This window comes from Camelus bactrianus, chromosome 8 (genome assembly GCF_048773025.1).
Source record: "Camelus bactrianus isolate YW-2024 breed Bactrian camel chromosome 8, ASM4877302v1, whole genome shotgun sequence".
Classification (NCBI taxonomy): domain Eukaryota; kingdom Metazoa; phylum Chordata; class Mammalia; order Artiodactyla; family Camelidae; genus Camelus; species Camelus bactrianus.
Genome location: NC_133546.1, coordinates 98,677,084 through 98,703,158, shown reverse-complemented (window position 1 = coordinate 98,703,158; position 26,075 = coordinate 98,677,084).

The following is a 26,075-nucleotide window of genomic DNA, read 5'->3' as shown; positions in this document are numbered from 1 at the left end:
ACATGTAATTGGGCCAGTATTCCTATAACAGTCTCAAGAATGAAATAATCGATTAGATTCTTGTCCTCAATAATGAGAAATTTAGCATATTTTACCTCTCTGCTGTTCCAAACTGTGTTTGTGTGTGTGTGTGAGTGTGTGTCTGCATGTGCGCATGGAGCAGTTACTACTATTTCGACAGTTGCTGTAAGACTGTTACATTTACAATGAAAATAAAGGTATAAAGTTCTTGGATTTAATTGCTCACTACCACTATTGAATCCCATGTCTTCCCCATTTTTGAGTCATTTACTTCTTTCTCAATCAAAGGGACTCATGATTGGCTAATTTTTTTCAAGCGGTGGGCTTGGAACCCTTATCTGTCTATACGCAGCTTTATGTTCTCCTCATCAACAACCCTCAGCCTCAACACTCAACTCTCCGTATCTAGGGCCCCAAGCCTTGTTTGAGAATATGGCATTGTTTCCATCACCAAAAAAAAAAAAATAAATAAATAAATAAATAAATAAATAAATAAATAAATGAAATAAAATTTTATATTTAAAGTGCTGCCTTTTTACGACTGGGTAGTCTTGCCTGCTGAATTGATATGAATAAAGAATACCTTAAACTTCCTCCTGCTTTTTGCCGTAAGTCGGCTTCATTTGAAGCATGTTTTTATCGTTTCTCAGACGGGCTTCGGCTTTGAACCACTAAACCATCCCCGCACTCTTTTTCTCCATGCTTATTCCTCAAAAAGTGATCTCTCGACTGGAGTAAAGATGCTTCCCGTCAGAGTTGTGTGGCTTCCTGATCCAAAGTCTAAAAGAAGAGAAAAGGAAAAATGCCTGGTTCCGATGGTTCCATTTTGTGAGCTTAGAGATCTAGTTATCCGTGTGGCTGCGGTGGAATCTGTAATATCTTGCCTCAGAGTTTCCTTATTCTGGCTTACTAGTGGAGCCGCATTGGCTGAGGTCATGGCGCTCTGGCCCATGTCAGGATCCCGGTGCTGAGGCAGCCCCTTCCCCACATATCCACCCACTCCTTGTTCTTTTGATCATGCAAACTGGGTGCCAGCTGTGTGGACCGTGCAGCTGGCGGCCAGGATTGCCCCCCCCCCCGCAAGCGACGTGTCCCCAGTCCCTCGGCGTCCCTCACTGCTACCAGCTAGCTCCAGGAAGGGTGCGAGCTGGCTTCCACTGCCGTCCTTCCCCCTTCCTGTCCAGGCGGGCCCTCCATTTGCGCTAGTCGGCCCGAAACCTTCTCTCCTGCGCTGCATACGCTGAAGGAATTCCTCAGCGTTTCCAGCCGCTAGAGGGCGCTCTTCTCCTCTCTTTGGTCCCCTGCAGCGCTTCCAGTGGAAATTTAGGAGGTGGGAAGGGCTTGAGGGTTCTCCGTATCTAGGGGCTCCCGCTCCAGCAGATTCAACCAACTGTGGGTTGAAAATATTCGGGAAAAAACGGAAAGTTTCAAAAAGCAACACTTGAACTTGCCACACACCGGCAACTGCTTACGTAGCATTCACGTTGCCTTACATAGCACGCGTCCTCTAGAGATGACCTCAAGTACACAGGAGGACACGGCGAAAGAGTATGTGACAATGAATGTATGCGTATTTTCATGTATAACTGAAACATTGTGCTCTGCGATGGGATTCGACACAAAATTGTAAAATGACTATAACTCAAAAAAAAAAATACATGTATGTATGTAAAAAATAAAGTACACGGGAGGATCCATGTAATTGCATGTCAGTCCTGTGTCATTTTATAAAAGAGGCGTCAGCATCCATGGATGTTGGCATCTGTGGGGAGTCCTGGAACCAGTGCCCCAGGCTTACCAAGGGATGACTGGAAGCCCAGGCTCCTTATCCCAGCCTGTCATGTCCCCACGTGGTCTGAATCCTGCCTGTACCACAATCCCCTGGTCACTCTCCTCCAGCCCTCCCAGACTGCCCTCTTCTTCTGGAACAGGCCAAGCTCACTGCACTTCATGTCTGACCTCTAGAAATACCCGTTATATTCTGGGCACGGCTCTGCTTCAGTAAGACGGGCTGCATTGCCACTAGAGAAGACAGGATGCAGGGTCCTTAGAAAACTACAAATAGACGTACCTTATGATCCAGTCTTCCCACGCCTGGGGATATGTCAGGAGAAAACTCTAATTCAAACTCTCAATTCACCTCAGTGCTCACAGCAGCCCTCTTTATAACAGCCAGGACGTGGAACCAAACCAAAAGTCCACCTACTGGGGACTGGATAAAGAAGTAGTGGTCTATTGAAGCCGTGGAATACTACTCAGCCATGAAAAAGATGAAACGATGTCTTTTGTTGCAACATAGATGGACACAGAGAGAGTCATTCTGAGTGAAGTAAGCCAGAAGAGAGAAAAATGCCATATGATACCACTTCCATGTGGAATGTAAAAAAAAGGCAGAAATGAGCTCAATGACCATAGAGGAACAAAACCACAGACATAGAGAAACCAACTTATGGTTAGCAGGGAACGAAGGGCCTGGGAAGTGGTAAATATGGGAACTGGAAAATTGCCCCTCTTGGGGAGTGATGGAAATGGTAGCTATCTTGCTTGTTGTGATGCTTCTCTAGGTGCAGACATCTATGAAAATTCATCAAATACTACATGCGAGATATGTCTAATTTACGGAACAGAAATCGTACCACAATAAAGGTGTTGTAACATAAAGAGATGGGCTGCATTGTGTCCTATGTTTCTATGTGTCTTCAGGGAGGCCTCAAGGGGGCGGTGCTGGCCTTCCCGCCATCACGATGAGATGAAGCCCGAACAATCCATCGATGGGAAGAAGATAAGAGCCATGGTCCCATGTGGACCCCAAGCTTAGGCATGGTGCATGGGTGACATTTATCGAGAATCCAGCGAGGTCGTGGCCAGAGCTAGAGGCCGGGGCAGCAAACCGGGAGTGGCACTGAGGAGCATCGTGGGGCAGAGGCTGGTCTGGGGGCCCGCAGGCTCCTCCCAGGAGGAGCCTCAGTGTTCGGGAGGTGGCTAACGTGCCTGCTTCGTGTCACCAGCAAGTGATGCCACCTGTGGAAAATCAGCTGCAATCCTGAGCCGGGTCAGCCCTGGGTGATGCGCTAAAGGCTCCTACCGGAGGGGGCGCCAGACGGACAGTGACCCAAGCAAGAGGCTGCTGAGTTTCCGGCCTGTGTTTATCATGCTTTCCGTGTCTCACTGCATCTCAGTGTCACCCGGAGGAATTAGGGCGGCGTTTATAGGCTGATGGCCTCTTGGTTCCTCATCAGGCTGGCAAGCCCCCCAGCCCTATCTGGCCAGACCTCTGCGAGTGCCTTCCCTTGTTCTAACAAAACCCTTCCCACCCTCGCCTGCGGCGAGCTTTTGTTTTTTAATTGATGGCAATGAGGATACCTTCCAGCCTCCTCAGGCCCTTCCTTAGGGCTTCTGCCCTCAGATCCTGGCAAGGGGGCCCCCCTATCCCCTCCCCGACTCCTCCACACCCCCGCGCTGCCCTGTGTCCTGCACTACATAGGGTCCTTCTGGCCCTGACACTCCCTCTGGCCACACCCTCAACGTGGTGGTTTCAGCAAGGCCATAGGGACACGCCCATTCGATCCACCCCGTGCTCTGGAAACACAGGACCCCGAATGCCCTGCCCCAGCAGCCTTGACCCACTTCTACTTTCTGCACCGGCTCTCCCCGGAGTTCAGCTTCCCAGGACTCACACAGAGGCCAACGGGAAGCTGTTGGCATGGAGGGTATATACAGAGCCCGGATGGGAGGTCTGAGTGTCATCCTGTGAACATCCAAGGCCCCTTGGGGCATGGGATGGACCCAGCTTTGGGAAGAAAAGGATCAGGCTAGTGGTCAGACTGGGAATCTGCTCTCCCCAAACTATCACTTTCTTTACGGCAACTCCCATGAGTCTGGGAATTCTAAAGTGGAGCCTGGCCTTCCCCCTTAGAATGAATGTGTATTTGTAAAGGCAGGAGTTTAGAACCTACTGCACTTCAAATGTTGACATATGTAGGATGGGAACTCCCAGGTATGCTCTGACCCTCACTTTTAAAGGTCGAGGGCAGTTATGTTGGCTCTGCTGAGACTGCAAGAGGCAAAGACCATCTGCAGAGAGGAGGCATTCCTGCTTCACGCTCCGAAGTCAGGAGCTTCTGTGCGGATGAAACAATGGACCCTGAGACCCTCGACTGTAAGTTGATTTAGAATGCCGCCAAAGGTGTGTGTGACGTGTGTGCGCGTGTGCGCACTCCTGCACCTGGGGACGTGTGTGGTACGTGACAGTGACTTTGCGTGTGTGTGCGCGCCTGAGGACGTGTGTGGTTGTGTGTATGTTATGGGTGTGTGTGTGGCCCATGACTCCATGTGTGTGTGCGTGGGGATGTATGTGGAGCAGAGTCAGTGTGTCTGAGCGTGTGTTTGTTTGTACGTGCATGCTTTAGTTTTAAGAATCGTAGAAGCTGTCCTTTAGAAGTCTGAAGTAGTAAACGTTTGTATGGTGTCCCTCACTGTATAATTCAAAATGAAAGTCATCTTCAATCGGCAGAAATTTGGTCCCCCCGGATTCTGATTTTTTCCCCCCAATATTGATTATGTCTTCATTTTACTGATGAGGACTGTAGCTTAGAGAAGTTAAGTGACAGCCAAGGGCATGGAGCTCGCGAGCCCAGTGACAGGACGCGGTCCAAGCGGCGGGGCTCCAGAGGCCTGGAGCCCTGCTCACGTCCGCGCGGGGCCTCTCGGCCGGGGGAACAGATTCTGATGGGCCGGGGCCAGCGTGCAGGCTGCCCATGCCGCGGACTCTGGAAGTCGGGTGGAGAGTACCAGACAGCAGACGAGGGTAAAGGGCTGCTCAGAAATCAGTTGGCTTCCTAGATCTTCGATGAGAAAAGAGGCTCACTGCCCATCCCCGATCCCTTTGCTGGTGGCTAAAAGGGACCAAGGCCCACGAGAGCGCTTCTGGGAGCTGCTTGCCAAAACCTGGAACAGGACCGCTCACGCTCGACTGGCTCTGCAGCAGGAGCAGAGGAAGGAAATGGCGCCACCTGGTGGACATCCTTGGTAGTGGCAGTAGGAGGGCTAGCAGCCTTGGTATGGGGGAGGCACGACAAGGTCCAGGTGGATGATCGTTTTCACGTGTCTTAAAAGTCATTGCTTCATATATTTTATCCATTTTGGGGTTTATTGTAGGGTGGTAGATATGGTCTCCGTTACTTCATCCTAGCTGGATTGATTCATTGTTTTCTTGTTAATTTTCCCTTGAATGATTTGGAAGCTCTATTGTCTTTGAATGAAAATTCTCTCTAAATGTTTATTAATCATTTCTAAGTTCATAAGTTTACATGTAATTGGGCCAGTATTCCTATAACAGTCTCAAGAATGAAATAATCGATTAGATTCTTGTCCTCAATAATGAGAAATTTAGCATATTTTACCTCTCTGCTGTTCCAAACTGTGTTTGTGTGTGTGTGTGAGTGTGTGTCTGCACGTGCGCATGGAGCAGTTACTACTATTTCGACAGTTGCTGTAAGACTGTTACATTTACAATGAAAATAAAGGTATAAAGTTCTTGGATTTAATTGCTCACTACCACTATTTAATCCCATGTCTTCCCCATTTTTGAGTCATTTACTTCTTTCTCAATCAAAGGGACTCATGATTGGCTAATTTTTTTCAAGCGGTGGGCTTGGAACCCTTATCTGTCTATACGCAGCTTTACGTTCGCCTCATCAACAACCCTCAGCCTCAACACTCAACTCTCCGTATCTAGGGCCCCAAGCCTTGTTTGAGAATATGGCATTGTTTCCAACCCCCCCCCAATAAAATAAAAATAAAAATAAATAAATAAATACATAAATAAAATAAAATTTTATATTTAAAGTGCTGCCTTTTTACGACTGGGTAGTCTTGCCTGCTGAATTGATATGAATAAAGAATACCTTAAACTTCCTCCTGCTTTTTGCCGTATGTCGGCTTCATTTGAAGCATGTTTTTATCGTTTCTCAGACGGGCTTCGGCTTTGAACCACTAAACCATCCCCGCACTCTTTTTCTCCATGCTTATTCCTCAAAAAGTGATCTCTCGACCGGAGTAAAGATGCTTCCCGTCAGAGTTGTGTGGCTTCCTGATCCAAAGTCTAAAAGAAGAGAAAAGGAAAAATGCCTGGTTCCGATGGTTCCATTTTGTGAGCTTAGAGATCTAGTTATCCGTGTGGCTGCGGTGGAATCTGTAATATCTTGCCTCAGAGTTTCCTTATTCTGGCTTACTAGTGGAGCCGCATTGGCTGAGGTCATGGCGCTCTGGCCCATGTCAGGATCCCGGTGCTGAGGCAGCCCCTTCCCCACATATCCACCCACTCCTTGTTCTTTTGATCATGCAAACTGGGTGCCAGCTGTGTGGACCGTGCAGCTGGCGGCCAGGATTGCCCCCCCACGCGACGTGTCCCCAGTCCCTCGGCGTCCCTCACTGTTACCAGCTAGCTCCAGGAAGGGTGCGAGCTGGCTTCCACTGCCGTCCTTCCCCCTTCCTGTCCAGGCGGGCCCTCCATTTGCGCTAGTCGGCCCGAAACCTTCTCTCCTGCGCTGCATACGCTGAAGGAATTCCTCAGCGTTTCCAGCCGCTAGAGGGCGCTCTTCTCCTCTCTTTGGTCCCCTGCAGCGCTTCCAGTGGAAATTTAGGAGGTGGGAAGGGCTTGAGGGTTCTCCGTATCTAGGGGCTCCCGCTCCAGCAGATTCAACCAACTGTGGGTTGAAAATATTCGGGAAAAAACGGAAAGTTTCAAAAAGCAACACTTGAACTTGCCACACACCGGCAACTGCTTACGTAGCATTCACGTTGCCTTACATAGCACGCGTCCTCTAGAGATGACCTCAAGTACACAGGAGGACACGGTGAAAGAGTATGTGACAATGAATGTATGCGTATTTTCATGTATAACTGAAAGATTGTGCTCTGCGATGGGATTCGACACAAAATTGTAAAATGACTGTAACTCAAAAAAAAAAAATACTTGTATGTATATAAAAAATAAAGTACACGGGAGGATCCATGTAATTGCATGTCAGTCCTGTGTCATTTTATAAAAGAGGCGTCAGCATCCATGGATGTTGGCATCTGTGGGGAGTCCTGGAACCAGTGCCCCAGGCTTACCAAGGGATGACTGGAAGCCCAGGCTCCTTATCCCAGCCTGTCATGTCCCCACGTGGTCTGAATCCTGCCTGTACCACACTCCCCTGGTCACTCTCCTCCAGCCCTCCCAGACTGCCCTCTTCTTCTGGAACAGGCCAAGCTCACTGCACTTCATGTCTGACCTCTAGAAATACCCGTTATATTCTGGGCACGGCTCTGCTTCAGTAAGACGGGCTGCATTGCCACTAGAGAAGACAGGATGCAGGGTCCTTAGAAAACTACAAATAGACGTACCTTATGATCCAGTCTTCCCACGCCTGGGGATATGTCAGGAGAAAACTCTAATTCAAACTCTCACATTCACCTCAGTGCTCACAGCAGCCCTCTTTATAACAGCCAGGACGTGGAACCAAACCAAAAGTCCACCTACTGGGGACTGGATAAAGAAGTAGTGGTCTATTGAAGCCGTGGAATACTACTCAGCCATGAAAAAGATGAAACGATGTCTTTTGTTGCAACATAGATGGACACAGAGAGAGTCATTCTGAGTGAAGTAAGCCAGAAGAGAGAAAAATGCCATATGATACCACTTCCATGTGGAATGTAAAAAAAAGGCAGAAATGAGCTCAATGACCATAGAGGAACAAAACCACAGACATAGAGAAACCAACTTATGGTTAGCAGGGAACGAAGGGGCTGGGAAGTGGTAAATATGGGAACTGGAAAATTGCCCCTCTTGGGGAGTGATGGAAATGGTAGCTATCTTGCTTGTTGTGATGCTTCTCTAGGTGCAGACATCTATGAAAATTCATCAAATACTACATGTGAGATATGTCTAATTTACGGAACAGAAATCGTACCACAATAAAGGTGTTGTAACAAAAAGAGATGGGCTGCATTGTGTCCTATGTTTCTATGTGTCTTCAGGGAGGCCTCAAGGGGGCGGTGCTGGCCTTCCCGCCATCACGATGAGATGAAGCACGAACAATCCATCGATGGGAAGAAGATAAGAGCCATGGTCCCATGTGGACCCCAAGCTTAGGCATGGTGCATGGGTGACATTTATCGAGAATCCAGCGAGGTCGTGGCCAGAGCTAGAGGCCGGGGCAGCAAACCGGGAGTGGCACTGAGGAGCATCGTGGGGCAGAGGCTGGTCTGGGGGCCCGCAGGCTCCTCCCAGGAGGAGCCTCAGTGTTCGGGAGGTGGCTAACGTGCCTGCTTCGTGTCACCAGCAAGTGATGCCACCTGTGGAAAATCAGCTGGAATCCTGAGCCGGGTCAGCCCTGGGTGATGCGCTAAAGGCTCCTACCGGAGGGGGCGCCAGACGGACAGTGACCCAAGCAAGAGGCTGCTGAGTTTCCGGCCTGTGTTTATCATGCTTTCCGTGTCTCACTGCATCTCAGTGTCACCCGGAGGAATTAGGGCGGCGTTTATAGGCTGATGGCCACTTGGTTCCTCATCAGGCTGGCAAGCCCCCCAGCCCTATCTGGCCAGACCTCTGCGAGTGCCTTCCCTTGTTCTAACAAAACCCTTCCCACCCTCGCCTGCGGCGAGCTTTTGTTTTTTAATTGATGGCAATGAGGATACCTTCCAGCCTCCTCAGGCCCTTCCTTAGGGCTTCTGCCCTCAGATCCTGGCAAGGGGGCCCCCCTATCCCCTCCCCGACTCCTCCACACCCCCGCGCTGCCCTGTGTCCTGCACTACATAGGGTCCTTCTGGCCCTGACACTCCCTCTGGCCACACCCTCAACGTGGTGGTTTCAGCAAGGCCATAGGGACACGCCCATTCGATCCACCCCGTGCTCTGGAAACACAGGACCCCGAATGCCCTGCCCCAGCAGCCTTGACCCACTTCTACTTTCTGCACCGGCTCTCCCCGGAGTTCAGCTTCCCAGGACTCACACAGAGGCCAACGGGAAGCTGTTGGCATGGAGGGTATATACAGAGCCCGGATGGGAGGTCTGAGTGTCATCCTGTGAACATCCAAGGCCCCTTGGGGCATGGGATGGACCCAGCTTTGGGAAGAAAAGGATCAGGCTAGTGGTCAGACTGGGAATCTGCTCTCCCCAAACTATCACTTTCTTTACGGCAACTCCCATGAGTCTGGGAATTCTAAAGTGGAGCCTGGCCTTCCCCCTTAGAATGAATGTGTATTTGTAAAGGCAGGAGTTTAGAACCTACTGCACTTCAAATGTTGACATATGTAGGATGGGAACTCCCAGGTATGCTCTGACCCTCACTTTTAAAGGTCGAGGGCAGTTATGTTGGCTCTGCTGAGACTGCAAGAGGCAAAGACCATCTGCAGAGAGGAGGCATTCCTGCTTCACGCTCCGAAGTCAGGAGCTTCTGAGCGGATGAAACAATGGACCCTGAGACCCTCGACTGTAAGTTGATTTAGAATGCCGCCAAAGGTGTGTGTGACGTGTGTGCGCGTGTGCGCACTCCTGCACCTGGGGACGTGTGTGGTACGTGACAGTGACTTTGCGTGTGTGTGTGCGCCTGAGGACGTGTGTGGTTGTGTGTATGTTATGGGTGTGTGTGTGGCCCATGACTCCATGTGTGTGTGCGTGGGGATGTATGTGGAGCAGAGTCAGTGTGTCTGAGCGTGTGTTTGTTTGTACGTGCATGCTTTAGTTTTAAGAATCGTAGAAGCTGTCCTTTAGAAGTCTGAAGTAGTAAACGTTTGTATGGTGTCCCTCACTGTATAATTCAAAATGAAAGTCATCTTCAATCGGCAGAAATTTGGTCCCCCCGGATTCTGATTTTTTCCCCCCAATATTGATTATGTCTTCATTTTACTGATGAGGACTGTAGCTTAGAGAAGTTAAGTGACAGCCAAGGGCATGGAGCTCGCGAGCCCAGTGACAGGACGCGGTCAAAGCGGCGGGGCTCCAGAGGCCTGGAGCCCTTCTCACGTCCGCGCGGGGCCTCTCGGCCGGGGGAACAGATTCTGATGGGCCGGGGCCAGCGTGCAGGCTGCCCATGCCACGGACTCTGGAAGTCGGGTGGAGAGTACCAGACAGCAGACGAGGGTAAAGGGCTGCTCAGAAATCAGTTGGCTTCCTAGATCTTCGATGAGAAAAGAGGCTCACTGCCCATCCCCGATCCCTTTGCTGGTGGCTAAAAGGGACCAAGGCCCACGAGAGCGCTTCTGGGAGCTGCTTGCGAAAACCTGGAACAGGACCGCTCACGCACGACTGGCTCTGCAGCAGGAGCAGAGGAAGGAAATGGCGCCACCTGGTGGACATCCTTGGTAGTGGCAGTAGGAGGGCTAGCAGCCTTGGTATGGGGGAGGCACGACAAGGTCCAGGTGGATGATCGTTTTCACGTGTCTTAAAAGTCATTGCTTCATATATTTTATCCATTTTGGGGTTTATTGTAGGGTGGTAGATATGGTCTCCGTTACTCCATCCTAGCTGGATTGATTCATTGTTTTCTTGTTAATTTTCCCTTGAATGATTTGGAAGCTCTATTGTCTTTGAATGAAAATTCTCTCTAAATGTTTATTAATCATTTCTAAGTTCATAAGTTTACATGTAATTGGGCCAGTATTCCTATAACAGTCTCAAGAATGAAATAATCGATTAGATTCTTGTCCTCAATAATGAGAAATTTAGCATATTTTACCTCTCTGCTGTTCCAAACTGTGTTTGTGTGTGTGTGTGAGTGTGTGTCTGCACGTGCGCATGGAGCAGTTACTACTATTTCGACAGTTGCTGTAAGACTGTTACATTTACAATGAAAATAAAGGTATAAAGTTCTTGGATTTAATTGCTCACTACCACTATTGAATCCCATGTCTTCCCCATTTTTGAGTCATTTACTTCTTTCTCAATCAAAGGGACTCATGATTGGCTAATTTTTTTCAAGCGGTGGGCTTGGAACCCTTATCTGTCTATACGCAGCTTTATGTTCGCCTCATCAACAACCCTCAGCCTCAACACTCAACTCTCCGTATCTAGGGCCCCAAGCCTTGTATGAGAATATGGCATTGTTTCCAACCCTCCCCAAAAAAAAATAAAAATAAAAATAAATAAATAAATACATAAATAAAATAAAATTTTATATTTAAAGTGCTGCCTTTTTACGACTGGGTAGTCTTACCTGCTGAATTGATATGAATAAAGAATACCTTAAACTTCCTCCTGCTTTTTGCCGTAAGTCGGCTTCATTTGAAGCATGTTTTTATCGTTTCTCAGACGGGCTTCGGCTTTGAACCACTAAACCATCCCCGCACTCTTTTTCTCCATGCTTATTCCTCAAAAAGTGATCTCTCGACCGGAGTAAAGATGCTTCCCGTCAGAGTTGTGTGGCTTCCTGATCCAAAGTCTAAAAGAAGAGAAAAGGAAAAATGCCTGGTTCCGATGGTTCCATTTTGTGAGCTTAGAGATCTAGTTATCCGTGTGGCTGCGGTGGAATCTGTAATATCTTGCCTCAGAGTTTCCTTATTCTGGCTTACTAGTGGAGCCGCATTGGCTGAGGTCATGGCGCTCTGGCCCATGTCAGGATCCCGGTGCTGAGGCAGCCCCTTCCCCACATATCCACCCACTCCTTGTTCTTTTGATCATGAAAACTGGGTGCCAGCTGTGTGGACCGTGCAGCTGGCGGCCAGGATTGCCCCCCCCACGCGACGTGTCCCCTGTCCCTCGGCGTCCCTCACTGCTACCAGCTAGCTCCAGGAAGGGTGCGAGCTGGCTTCCACTGCCGTCCTTCCCCCTTCCTGTCCAGGCGGGCCCTCCATTTGCGCTAGTCGGCCCGAAATCTTCTCTCCTGCGCTGCATACGCTGAAGGAATTCCTCAGCGTTTCCAGCCGCTAGAGGGCGCTCTTCTCCTCTCTTTGGTCCCCTGCAGCGCTTCCAGTGGAAATTTAGGAGGTGGGAAGGGCTTGAGGGTTCTCCGTATCTAGGGGCTCCCGCTCCAGCAGATTCAACCAACTGTGGGTTGAAAATATTCGGGAAAAGTGGAAAGTTTCAAAAAGCAACAATTGAACTTGCCACACACCGGCAACTGCTTACGTAGCATTCACGTTGCCTTACATAGCACGCGTCCTCTAGAGATGACCTCAAGTCCACAGGAGGACACGGCGAAAGAGTATGTGACAATGAATGTATGCGTATTTTCATGTATAACTGAAACATTGTGCTCTGCGATGGGATTCGACACAAAATTGTAAAATGACTGTAACTCAAAAAAAAAAAATACATGTATGTATGTAAAAAATAAAGTACATGGGAGGATCCATGTAATTGCATGTCAGTCCTGTGTCATTTTATAAAAGAGGCGTCAGCATCCATGGATGTTGGCATCTGTGGGGAGTCCTGGAACCAGTGCCCCAGGCTTACCAAGGGATGACTGGAAGCCCAGGCTCCTTATCCCAGCCTGTCATGTCCCCACGTGGTCTGAATCCTGCCTGTACCACACTCCCCTGGTCACTCTCCTCCAGCCCTCCCAGACTGCCCTCTTCTTCTGGAACAGGCCAAGCTCACTGCACTTCATGTCTGACCTCTAGAAATACCCGTTATATTCTGGGCACGGCTCTGCTTCAGTAAGACGGGCTGCATTGCCACTAGAGAAGACAGGATGCAGGGTCCTTAGAAAACTACAAATAGACGTACCTTATGATCCAGTCTTCCCACGCCTGGGGATATGTCAGGAGAAAACTCTAATTCAAACTCTCACATTCACCTCAGTGCTCACAGCAGCCCTCTTTATAACAGCCAGGGCGTGGAACCAAACAAAAAGTCCACCTACTGGGGACTGGATAAAGAAGTAGTGGTCTATTGAAGCCGTGGAATACTACTCAGCCATGAAAAAGATGAAACGATGTCTTTTGTTGCAACATAGATGGACACAGAGAGAGTCATTCTGAGTGAAGTAAGCCAGAAGAGAGAAAAATGCCATATGATACCACTTCCATGTGGAATGTAAAAAAAAGGCAGAAATGAGCTCAATGACCATAGAGGAACAAAACCACAGACATAGAGAAACCAACTTATGGTTAGCAGGGAACGAAGGGGCTGGGAAGTGGTAAATATGGGAACTGGAAAATTGCCCCTCTTGGGGAGTGATGGAAATGGTAGCTATCTTGCTTGTTGTGATGCTTCTCTAGGTGCAGACATCTATGAAAATTCATCAAATACTACATGTGAGATATGTCTAATTTACGGAACAGAAATCGTACCACAATAAAGGTGTTGTAACAAAAAGAGATGGGCTGCATTGTGTCCTATGTTTCTATGTGTCTTCAGGGAGGCCTCAAGGGGGCGGTGCTGGCCTTCCCGCCATCACGATGAGATGAAGCCCGAACAATCCATCGATGGGAAGAAGATAAGAGCCATGGTCCCATGTGGACCCCAAGCTTAGGCATGGTGCATGGGTGACATTTATCGAGAATCCAGTGAGGTCGTGGCCAGAGCTAGAGGCCGGGGCAGCAAACCGGGAGTGGCACTGAGGAGCATCGTGGGGCAGAGGCTGGTCTGGGGGCCCGCAGGCTCCTCCCAGGAGGAGCCTCAGTGTTCGGGAGGTGGCTAACGTGCCTGCTTCGTGTCACCAGCAAGTGATGCCACCTGTGGAAAATCAGCTGGAATCCTGAGCCGGGTCAGCCCTGGGTGATGCGCTAAAGGCTCCTACCGGAGGGGGCGCCAGACGGACAGTGACCCAAGCAAGAGGCTGCTGAGTTTCCGGCCTGTGTTTATCATGCTTTCCGTGTCTCACTGCATCTCAGTGTCACCCGGAGGAATTAGGGCGGCGTTTATAGGCTGATGGCCACTTGGTTCCTCATCAGGCTGGCAAGCCCCCCAGCCCTATCTGGCCAGACCTCTGCGAGTGCCTTCCCTTGTTCTAACAAAACCCTTCCCACCCTCGCCTGCGGCGAGCTTTTGTTTTTTAATTGATGGCAATGAGGATACCTTCCAGCCTCCTCAGGCCCTTCCTTAGGGCTTCTGCCCTCAGATCCTGGCAAGGGGGCCCCCCTATCCCCTCCCCGACTCCTCCACACCCCCGCGCTGCCCTGTGTCCTGCACTACATAGGGTCCTTCTGGCCCTGACACTCCCTCTGGCCACACCCTCAACGTGGTGGTTTCAGCAAGGCCATAGGGACACGCCCATTCGATCCACCCCGTGCTCTGGAAACACAGGACCCCGAATGCCCTGCCCCAGCAGCCTTGACCCACTTCTACTTTCTGCACCGGCTCTCCCCGGAGTTCAGCTTCCCAGGACTCACACAGAGGCCGACGGGAAGCTGTTGGCATGGAGGGTATATACAGAGCCCGGATGGGAGGTCTGAGTGTCATCCTGTGAACATCCAAGGCCCCTTGGGGCATGGGATGGACCCAGCTTTGGGAAGAAAAGGATCAGGCTAGTGGTCAGACTGGGAATCTGCTCTCCCCAAACTATCACTTTCTTTACGGCAACTCCCATGAGTCTGGGAATTCTAAAGTGGAGCCTGGCCTTCCCCCTTAGAATGAATGTGTATTTGTAAAGGCAGGAGTTTAGGACCTACTGCACTTCAAATGTTGACATATGTAGGATGGGAACTCCCAGGTATGCTCTGACCCTCACTTTTAAAGGTCGAGGGCAGTTATGTTGGCTCTGCTGAGACTGCAAGAGGCAAAGACCATCTGCAGAGAGGAGGCATTCCTGCTTCACGCTCCGAAGTCAGGAGCTTCTGAGCGGATGAAACAATGGACCCTGAGACCCTCGACTGTAAGTTGATTTAGAATGCCGCCAAAGGTGTGTGTGACGTGTGTGCGCGTGTGCGCACTCCTGCACCTGGGGACGTGTGTGGTACGTGACAGTGACTTTGCGTGTGTGTGCGCGCCTGAGGACGTGTGTGGTTGTGTGTATGTTATGGGTGTGTGTGTGGCCCATGACTCCATGTGTGTGTGCGTGGGGATGTATGTGGAGCAGAGTCAGTGTGTCTGAGCGTGTGTTTGTTTGTACGTGCATGCTTTAGTTTTAAGAATCGTAGAAGCTGTCCTTTAGAAGTCTGAAGTAGTAAACGTTTGTATGGTGTCCCTCACTGTATAATTCAAAATGAAAGTCATCTTCAATCGGCAGAAATTTGGTCCCCCCGGATTCTGATTTTTTCCCCCCAATATTGATTATGTCTTCATTTTACTGATGAGGACTGTAGCTTAGAGAAGTTAAGTGACAGCCAAGGGCATGGAGCTCGCGAGCCCAGTGACAGGACGCGGTCCAAGCGGCGGGGCTCCAGAGGCCTGGAGCCCTGCTCACGACCGCGCGGGGCCTCTCGGCCGGGGGAACAGATTCTGATGGGCCGGGGCCAGCGTGCAGGCTGCCCATGCCGCGGACTCTGGAAGTCGGGTGGAGAGTACCAGACAGCAGACGAGGGTAAAGGGCTGCTCAGAAATCAGTTGGCTTCCTAGATCTTCGATGAGAAAAGAGGCTCACTGCCCATCCCCGATCCCTTTGCTGGTGGCTAAAAGGGACCAAGGCCCACGAGAGCGCTTCTGGGAGCTGCTTGCGAAAACCTGGAACAGGACCGCTCACGCACGACTGGCTCTGCAGCAGGAGCAGAGGAAGGAAATGGCGCCACCTGGTGGACATCCTTGGTAGTGGCAGTAGGAGGGCTAGCAGCCTTGGTATGGGGGAGGCAGGACAAGGTCCAGGTGGATGATCGTTTTCACGTGCCTTAAAAGTCATTGCTTCATATATTTTATCCATTTTGGGGTTTATTGTAGGGTGGTAGATATGGTCTCCGTTACTCCATCCTAGCTGGATTGATTCATTGTTTTCTTGTTAATTTTCCCTTGAATGATTTGGAAGCTCTATTGTCTTTGAATGAAAATTCTCTCTAAATGTTTATTAATCATTTCTAAGTTCATAAGTTTACATGTAATTGGGCCAGTATTCCTATAACAGTCTCAAGAATGAAATAATCGATTAGATTCTTGTCCTCAATAATGAGAAATTTAGCATATTTTACCTCTCTGCTGTTCCAAACTGTGTTTGTGTGTGTGTGTGAGTGTGTGTCTGCACGTGCGCGTGGAGCAGTTACTACTATTTCGACAGTTGCTGTAAGACTGTTACATTTACAATGAAAATAAAGGTATAAAGTTCTTGGATTTAATTGCTCACTACCACTATTGAATCCCATGTCTTCCCCATTTTTGAGTCATTTACTTCTTTCTCAATCAAAGGGACTCATGATTGGCTAATTTTTTTCAAGCGGTGGGCTTGGAACCCTTATCTGTCTATACGCAGCTTTATGTTCTCCTCATCAACAACCCTCAGCCTCAACACTCAACTCTCCGTATCTAGGGCCCCAAGCCTTGTTTGAGAATATGGCATTGTTTCCAACCCCCCCCAAAAAAAAATAAAAATAAAAATAAATAAATAAATACATAAATAAAATAAAATTTTATATTTAAAGTGCTGCCTTTTTACGACTGGGTAGTCTTGCCTGCTGAATTGATATGAATAAAGAATACCTTAAACTTCCTCCTGCTTTTTGCCGTAAGTCGGCTTCATTTGAAGCATGTTTTTATCGTTTCTTAGACGGGCTTCGGCTTTGAACCACTAAACCATCCCCGCACTCTTTTTCTCCATGCTTATTCCTCAAAAAGTGATCTCTCGACCGGAGTAAAGATGCTTCCCGTCAGAGTTGTGTGGCTTCCTGATCCAAAGTCTAAAAGAAGAGAAAAGGAAAAATGCCTGGTTCCGATGGTTCCATTTTGTGAGCTTAGAGATCTAGTTATCCGTGTGGCTGCGGTGGAATCTGTAATATCTTGCCTCAGAGTTTCCTTATTCTGGCTTACTAGTGGAGCCGCATTGGCTGAGGTCATGGCGCTCTGGCCCATGTCAGGATCCCGGTGCTGAGGCAGCCCCTTCCCCACATATCCACCCACTCCTTGTTCTTTTGATCATGCAAACTGGGTGCCAGCTGTGTGGACCGTGCAGCTTGCGGCCAGGATTGCCCCCCCCACGCGACGTGTCCCCAGTCCCTCGGCGTCCCTCACTGCTACCAGCTAGCTCCAGGAAGGGTGCGAGCTGGCTTCCACTGCCGTCCTTCCCCCTTCCTGTCCAGGCGGGCCCTCCATTTGCGCTAGTCGGCCCGAAACCTTCTCTCCTGCGCTGCATACGCTGAAGGAATTCCTCAGCGTTTCCAGCCGCTAGAGGGCGCTCTTCTCCTCTCTTTGGTCCCCTGCAGCGCTTCCAGTGGAAATTTAGGAGGTGGGAAGGGCTTGAGGGTTCTCCGTATCTAGGGGCTCCCGCTCCAGCAGATTCAACCAACTGTGGGTTGAAAATATTCGGGAAAAAACGGAAAGTTTCAAACAGCAACACTTGAACTTGCCACACACCGGCAACTGCTTACGTAGCATTCACGTTGCCTTACATAGCACGCGTCCTCTAGAGATGACCTCAAGTACACAGGAGGACACGGCGAAAGAGTATGTGACAATGAATGTATGCGTATTTTCATGTATAACTGAAACATTGTGCTCTGCGATGGGATTCGACACAAAATTGTAAAATGACTGTAACTCAAAAAAAAAAAATACTTGTATGTATGTAAAAAATAAAGTACACGGGAGGATCCATGTAATTGCATGTCAGTCCTGTGTCATTTTATAAAAGAGGCGTCAGCATCCATGGATGTTGGCATCTGTGGGGAGTCCTGGAACCAGTGCCCCAGGCTTACCAAGGGATGACTGGAAGCCCAGGCTCCTTATCCCAGCCTGTCATGTCCCCACGTGGTCTGAATCCTGCCTGTACCACACTCCCCTGGTCACTCTCCTCCAGCCCTCCCAGACTGCCCTCTTCTTCTGGAACAGGCCAAGCTCACTGCACTTCATGTCTGACCTCTAGAAATACCCGTTATATTCTGGGCACGGCTCTGCTTCAGTAAGACGGGCTGCATTGCCACTAGAGAAGACAGGATGCAGGGTCCTTAGAAAACTACAAATAGACGTACCTTATGATCCAGTCTTCCCACGCCTGGGGATATGTCAGGAGAAAACTCTAATTCAAACTCTCACATTCACCTCAGTGCTCACAGCAGCCCTCTTTATAACAGCCAGGGCGTGGAACCAAACCAAAAGTCCACCTACTGGGGACTGGATAAAGAAGTAGTGGTCTATTGAAGCCGTGGAATACTACTCAGCCATGAAAAAGATGAAACGATGTCTTTTGTTGCAACATAGATGGACACAGAGAGAGTCATTCTGAGTGAAGTAAGCCAGAAGAGAGAAAAATGCCATATGATACCACTTCCATGTGGAATGTAAAAAAAAGGCAGAAATGAGCTCAATGGCCATAGAGGAACAAAACCACAGACATAGAGAAACCAACTTATGGTTAGCAGGGAACGAAGGGGCTGGGAAGTGGTAAATATGGGAACTGGAAAATTGCCCCTCTTGGGGAGTGATGGAAATGGTAGCTATCTTGCTTGTTGTGATGCTTCTCTAGGTGCAGACATCTATGAAAATTCATCAAATACTACATGCGAGATATGTCTAATTTACGGAACAGAAATCGTACCACAATAAAGGTGTTGTAACAAAAAGAGATGGGCTGCATTGTGTCCTATGTTTCTATGTGTCTTCAGGGAGGCCTCAAGGGGGCGGTGCTGGCCTTCCCGCCATCACGATGAGATGAAGCCCGAACAATCCATCGATGGGAAGAAGATAAGAGCCATGGTCCCATGTGGACCCCAAGCTTAGGCATGGTGCATGGGTGACATTTATCGAGAATCCAGCGAGGTCGTGGCCAGAGCTAGAGGCCGGGGCAGCAAACCGGGAGTGGCACTGAGGAGCATCGTGGGGCAGAGGCTGGTCTGGGGGCCCGCAGGCTCCTCCCAGGAGGAGCCTCAGTGTTCGGGAGGTGGCTAACGTGCCTGCTTCGTGTCACCAGCAAGTGATGCCACCTGTGGAAAATCAGCTGGAATCCTGAGCCGGGTCAGCCCTGGGTGATGCGCTAAAGGCTCCTACCGGAGGGGGCGCCAGACGGACAGTGACCCAAGCAAGAGGCTGCTGAGTTTCCGGCCTGTGTTTATCATGCTTTCCGTGTCTCACTGCATCTCAGTGTCACCCGGAGGAATTAGGGCGGCGTTTATAGGCTGATGGCCACTTGGTTCCTCATCAGGCTGGCAAGCCCCCCAGCCCTATCTGGCCAGACCTCTGCGAGTGCCTTCCCTTGTTCTAACAAAACCCTTCCCACCCTCGCCTGCGGCGAGCTTTTGTTTTTTAATTGATGGCAATGAGGATACCTTCCAGCCTCCTCAGGCCCTTCCTTAGGGCTTCTGCCCTCAGATCCTGGCAAGGGGGCCCCCCTATCCCCTCCCCGACTCCTCCACACCCCCGCGCTGCCCTGTGTCCTGCACTACATAGGGTCCTTCTGGCCCTGACACTCCCTCTGGCCACACCCTCAACGTGGTGGTTTCAGCAAGGCCATAGGGACACGCCCATTCGATCCACCCCGTGCTCTGGAAACACAGGACCCCGAATGCCCTGCCCCAGCAGCCTTGACCCACTTCTACTTTCTGCACCGGCTCTCCCCGGAGTTCAGCTTCCCAGGACTCACACAGAGGCCAACGGGAAGCTGTTGGCATGGAGGGTATATACAGAGCCCGGATGGGAGGTCTGAGTGTCATCCTGTGAACATCCAAGGCCCCTTGGGGCATGGGATGGACCCAGCTTTGGGAAGAAAAGGATCAGGCTAGTGGTCAGACTGGGAATCTGCTCTCCCCAAACTATCACTTTCTTTACGGCAACTCCCATGAGTCTGGGAATTCTAAAGTGGAGCCTGGCCTTCCCCCTTAGAATGAATGTGTATTTGTAAAGGCAGGAGTTTAGGACCTACTGCACTTCAAATGTTGACATATGTAGGATGGGAACTCCCAGGTATGCTCTGACCCTCACTTTTAAAGGTCGAGGGCAGTTATGTTGGCTCTGCTGAGACTGCAAGAGGCAAAGACCATCTGCAGAGAGGAGGCATTCCTGCTTCACGCTCCGAAGTCAGGAGCTTCTGAGCGGATGAAACAATGGACCCTGAGACCCTCGACTGTAAGTTGATTTAGAATGCCGCCAAAGGTGTGTGTGACGTGTGTGCGCGTGTGCGCACTCCTGCACCTGGGGACGTGTGTGGTACGTGACAGTGACTTTGCGTGTGTGTGCGCGCCTGAGGACGTGTGTGGTTGTGTGTATGTTATGGGTGTGTGTGTGGCCCATGACTCCATGTGTGTGTGCGTGGGGATGTATGTGGAGCAGAGTCAGTGTGTCTGAGCGTGTGTTTGTTTGTACGTGCATGCTTTAGTTTTAAGAATCGTAGAAGCTGTCCTTTAGAAGTCTGAAGTAGTAAACGTTTGTATGGTGTCCCTCACTGTATAATTCAAAATGAAAGTCATCTTCAATCGGCAGAAATTTGGTCCCCCCGGATTCTGATTTTTTCCCCCCAATATTGATTATGTCTTCATTTTACTGATGAGGACTGTAGCTTAGAGAAGTTAAGTGACAGCCAAGGGCATGGAGCTCGCGAGCCCAGTGACAGGACGCGGTCCAAGCGGCGGGGCTCCAGAGGCCTGGAGCCCTGCTCACGACCGCGCGGGGCCTCTCGGCCGGGGGAACAGATTCTGATGGGCCGGGGCCAGCGTGCAGGCTGCCCATGCCGCGGACTCTGGAAGTCGGGTGGAGAGTACCAGACAGCAGACGAGGGTAAAGGGCTGCTCAGAAATCAGTTGGCTTCCTAGATCTTCGATGAGAAAAGAGGCTCACTGCCCATCCCCGATCCCTTTGCTGGTGGCTAAAAGGGACCAAGGCCCACGAGAGCGCTTCTGGGAGCTGCTTGCCAAAACCTGGAACAGGACCGCTCACGCACGACTGGCTCTGCAGCAGGAGCAGAGGAAGGAAATGGCGCCACCTGGTGGACATCCTTGGTAGTGGCAGTAGGAGGGCTAGCAGCCTTGGTATGGGGGAGGCAGGACAAGGTCCAGGTGGATGATCGTTTTCACGTGCCTTAAAAGTCATTGCTTCATATATTTTATCCATTTTGGGGTTTATTGTAGGGTGGTAGATATGGTCTCCGTTACTCTATCCTAGCTGGATTGATTCATTGTTTTCTTGTTAATTTTCCCTTGAATGATTTGGAAGCTCTATTGTCTTTGAATGAAAATTCTCTCTAAATGTTTATTAATCATTTCTAAGTTCATAAGTTTACATGTAATTGGGCCAGTATTCCTATAACAGTCTCAAGAATGAAATAATCGATTAGATTCTTGTCCTCAATAATGAGAAATTTAGCATATTTTACCTCTCTGCTGTTCCAAACTGTGTTTGTGTGTGTGTGTGAGTGTGTGTCTGCACGTGCGCGTGGAGCAGTTACTACTATTTCGACAGTTGCTGTAAGACTGTTACATTTACAATGAAAATAAAGGTATAAAGTTCTTGGATTTAATTGCTCACTACCACTATTTAATCCCATGTCTTCCCCATTTTTGAGTCATTTACTTCTTTCTCAATCAAAGGGACTCATGATTGGCTAATTTTTTTCAAGCGGTGGGCTTGGAACCCTTATCTGTCTATACGCAGCTTTATGTTCTCCTCATCAACAACCCTCAGCCTCAACACTCAACTCTCCGTATCTAGGGCCCCAAGCCTTGTTTGAGAATATGGCATTGTTTCCAACCCCCCCCAAAAAAAAATAAAAATAAAAATAAATAAATAAATACATAAATAAAATAAAATTTTATATTTAAAGTGCTGCCTTTTTACGACTGGGTAGTCTTGCCTGCTGAATTGATATGAATAAAGAATACCTTAAACTTCCTCCTGCTTTTTGCCGTAAGTCGGCTTCATTTGAAGCATGTTTTTATCGTTTCTCTGACGGGCTTCGGCTTTGAACCACTAAACCATCCCCGCACTCTTTTTCTCCATGCTTATTCCTCAAAAAGTGATCTCTCGACCGGAGTAAAGATGCTTCCCGTCAGAGTTGTGTGGCTTCCTGATCCAAAGTCTAAAAGAAGAGAAAAGGAAAAATGCCTGGTTCCGATGGTTCCATTTTGTGAGCTTAGAGATCTAGTTATCCGTGTGGCTGCGGTGGAATCTGTAATATCTTGCCTCAGAGTTTCCTTATTCTGGCTTACTAGTGGAGCCGCATTGGCTGAGGTCATGGCACTCTGGCCCATGTCAGGATCCCGGTGCTGAGGCAGCCCCTTCCCCACATATCCACCCACTCCTTGTTCTTTTGATCATGCAAACTGGGTGCCAGCTGTGTGGACCGTGCAGCTTGCGGCCAGGATTGCCCCCCCCACGCGACGTGTCCCCAGTCCCTCGGCGTCCCTCACTGCTACCAGCTAGCTCCAGGAAGGGTGCGAGCTGGCTTCCACTGCCGTCCTTCCCCCTTCCTGTCCAGGCGGGCCCTCCATTTGCGCTAGTCGGCCCGAAACCTTCTCTCCTGCGCTGCATACGCTGAAGGAATTCCTCAGCGTTTCCAGCCGCTAGAGGGCGCACTTCTCCTCTCTTTGGTACCCTGCAGCGCTTCCAGTGGAAATTTAGGAGGTGGGAAGGGCTTGAGGGTTCTCCGTATCTAGGGGCTCCCGCTCCAGCAGATTCAACCAACTGTGGGTTGAAAATATTCGGGAAAAAACGGAAAGTTTCAAACAGCAACACTTGAACTTGCCACACACCGGCAACTGCTTACGTAGCATTCACGTTGCCTTACATAGCACGCGTCCTCTAGAGATGACCTCAAGTACACAGGAGGACACGGCGAAAGAGTATGTGACAATGAATGTATGCGTATTTTCATGTATAACTGAAACATTGTGCTCTGCGATGGGATTCGACACAAAATTGTAAAATGACTGTAACTCAAAAAAAAAAATACTTGTATGTATGTAAAAAATAAAGTACACGGGAGGATCCATGTAATTGCATGTCAGTCCTGTGTCATTTTATAAAAGAGGCGTCAGCATCCATGGATGTTGGCATCTGTGGGGAGTCCTGGAACCAGTGCCCCAGGCTTACCAAGGGATGACTGGAAGCCCAGGCTCCTTATCCCAGCCTGTCATGTCCCCACGTGGTCTGAATCCTGCCTGTACCACACTCCCCTGGTCACTCTCCTCCAGCCCTCCCAGACTGCCCTCTTCTTCTGGAACAGGCCAAGCTCACTGCACTTCATGTCTGACCTCTAGAAATACCCGTTATATTCTGGGCACGGCTCTGCTTCAGTAAGACGGGCTGCATTGCCACTAGAGAAGACAGGATGCAGGGTCCTTAGAAAACTACAAATAGACGTACCTTATGATCCAGTCTTCCCACGCCTGGGGATATGTCAGGAGAAAACTCTAATTCAAACTCTCACATTCACCTCAGTGCTCACAGCAGCCCTCTTTATAACAGCCAGGGCGTGGAACCAAACCAAAAGTCCACCTACTGGGGACTGGATAAAGAATTAGTGGTCTATTAAAGCCGTGGAATACTACTCAGCCATGAAAAAGATGAAACGATGTCTTTTGTTGCAACATAGATGGACACAGAGAGAGTCATTCTGAGTGAAGTAAGCCAGAAGAGAGAAAAATGCCATATGATACCACTTCCATGTGGAATGTAAAAAAAAGGCAGAAATGAGCTCAATGGCCATAGAGGAACAAAACCACAGACATAGAGAAACCAACTTATGGTTAGCAGGGAACGAAGGGGCTGGGAAGTGGTAAATATGGGAACTGGAAAATTGCCCCTCTTGGGGAGTGATGGAAATGGTAGCTATCTTGCTTGTTGTGATGCTTCTCTAGGTGCAGACATCTATGAAAATTCATCAAATACTACATGTGAGATATGTCTAATTTACGGAACAGAAATCGTACCACAATAAAGGTGTTGTAACAAAAAGAGATGGGCTGCATTGTGTCCTATGTTTCTATGTGTCTTCAGGGAGGCCTCAAGGGGGCGGTGCTGGCCTTCCCGCCATCACGATGAGATGAAGCCCGAACAATCCATCGATGGGAAGAAGATAAGAGCCATGGTCCCATGTGGACCCCAAGCTTAGGCATGGTGCATGGGTGACATTTATCGAGAATCCAGTGAGGTCGTGGCCAGAGCTAGAGGCCGGGGCAGCAAACCGGGAGTGGCACTGAGGAGCATCGTGGGGCAGAGGCTGGTCTGGGGGCCCGCAGGCTCCTCCCAGGAGGAGCCTCAGTGTTCGGGAGGTGGCTAACGTGCCTGCTTCGTGTCACCAGCAAGTGATGCCACCTGTGGAAAATCAGCTGGAATCCTGAGCCGGGTCAGCCCTGGGTGATGCGCTAAAGGCTCCTACCGGAGGGGGCGCCAGACGGACAGTGACCCAAGCAAGAGGCTGCTGAGTTTCCGGCCTGTGTTTATCATGCTTTCCGTGTCTCACTGCATCTCAGTGTCACCCGGAGGAATTAGGGCGGCGTTTATAGGCTGATGGCCACTTGGTTCCTCATCAGGCTGGCAAGCCCCCCAGCCCTATCTGGCCAGACCTCTGCGAGTGCCTTCCCTTGTTCTAACAAAACCCTTCCCACCCTCGCCTGCGGCGAGCTTTTGTTTTTTAATTGATGGCAATGAGGATACCTTCCAGCCTCCTCAGGCCCTTCCTTAGGGCTTCTGCCCTCAGATCCTGGCAAGGGGGCCCCCCTATCCCCTCCCCGACTCCTCCACACCCCCGCGCTGCCCTGTGTCCTGCACTACATAGGGTCCTTCTGGCCCTGACACTCCCTCTGGCCACACCCTCAACGTGGTGGTTTCAGCAAGGCCATAGGGACACGCCCATTCGATCCACCCCGTGCTCTGGAAACACAGGACCCCGAATGCCCTGCCCCAGCAGCCTTGACCCACTTCTACTTTCTGCACTGGCTCTCCCCGGAGTTCAGCTTCCCAGGACTCACACAGAGGCCAACGGGAAGCTGTTGGCATGGAGGGTATATACAGAGCCCGGATGGGGGTCTGAGTGTCATCCTGTGAACATCCAAGGCCCCTTGGGGCATGGGATGGACCCAGCTTTGGGAAGAAAAGGATCAGGCTAGTGGTCAGACTGGGAATCTGCTCTCCCCAAACTATCACTTTCTTTACGGCAACTCCCATGAGTCTGGGAATTCTAAAGTGGAGCCTGGCCTTCCCCCTTAGAATGAATGTGTATTTGTAAAGGCAGGAGTTTAGAACCTACTGCACTTCAAATGTTGACATATGTAGGATGGGAACTCCCAGGTATGCTCTGACCCTCACTTTTAAAGGTCGAGGGCAGTTATGTTGGCTCTGCTGAGACTGCAAGAGGCAAAGACCATCTGCAGAGAGGAGGCATTCCTGCTTCACGCTCCGAAGTCAGGAGCTTCTGAGCGGATGAAACAATGGACCCTGAGACCCTCGACTGTAAGTTGATTTAGAATGCCGCCAAAGGTGTGTGTGACGTGTGTGCGCGTGTGCGCACTCCTGCACCTGGGGACGTGTGTGGTACGTGACAGTGACTTTGCGTGTGTGTGTGCGCCTGAGGACGTGTGTGGTTGTGTGTATGTTATGGGTGTGTGTGTGGCCCATGACTCCATGTGTGTGTGCGTGGGGATGTATGTGGAGCAGAGTCAGTGTGTCTGAGCGTGTGTTTGTTTGTACGTGCATGCTTTAGTTTTAAGAATCGTAGAAGCTGTCCTTAAAAGTCTGAAGTAGTAAACGTTTGTATGGTGTCCCTCACTGTATAATTCAAAATGAAAGTCATCTTCAATCGGCAGAAATTTGGTCCCCCCGGATTCTGATTTTTTCCCCCCAATATTGATTATGTCTTCATTTTACTGATGAGGACTGTAGCTTAGAGAAGTTAAGTGACAGCCAAGGGCATGGAGCTCGCGAGCCCAGTGACAGGACGCGTTCCAAGCGGCGGGGCTCCAGAGGCCTGGAGCCCTGCTCACGACCGCGCGGGGCCTCTCGGCCGGGGGAACAGATTCTGATGGGCTGGGGCCAGCGTGCAGGCTGCCCATGCCGTGGAATCTGGAAG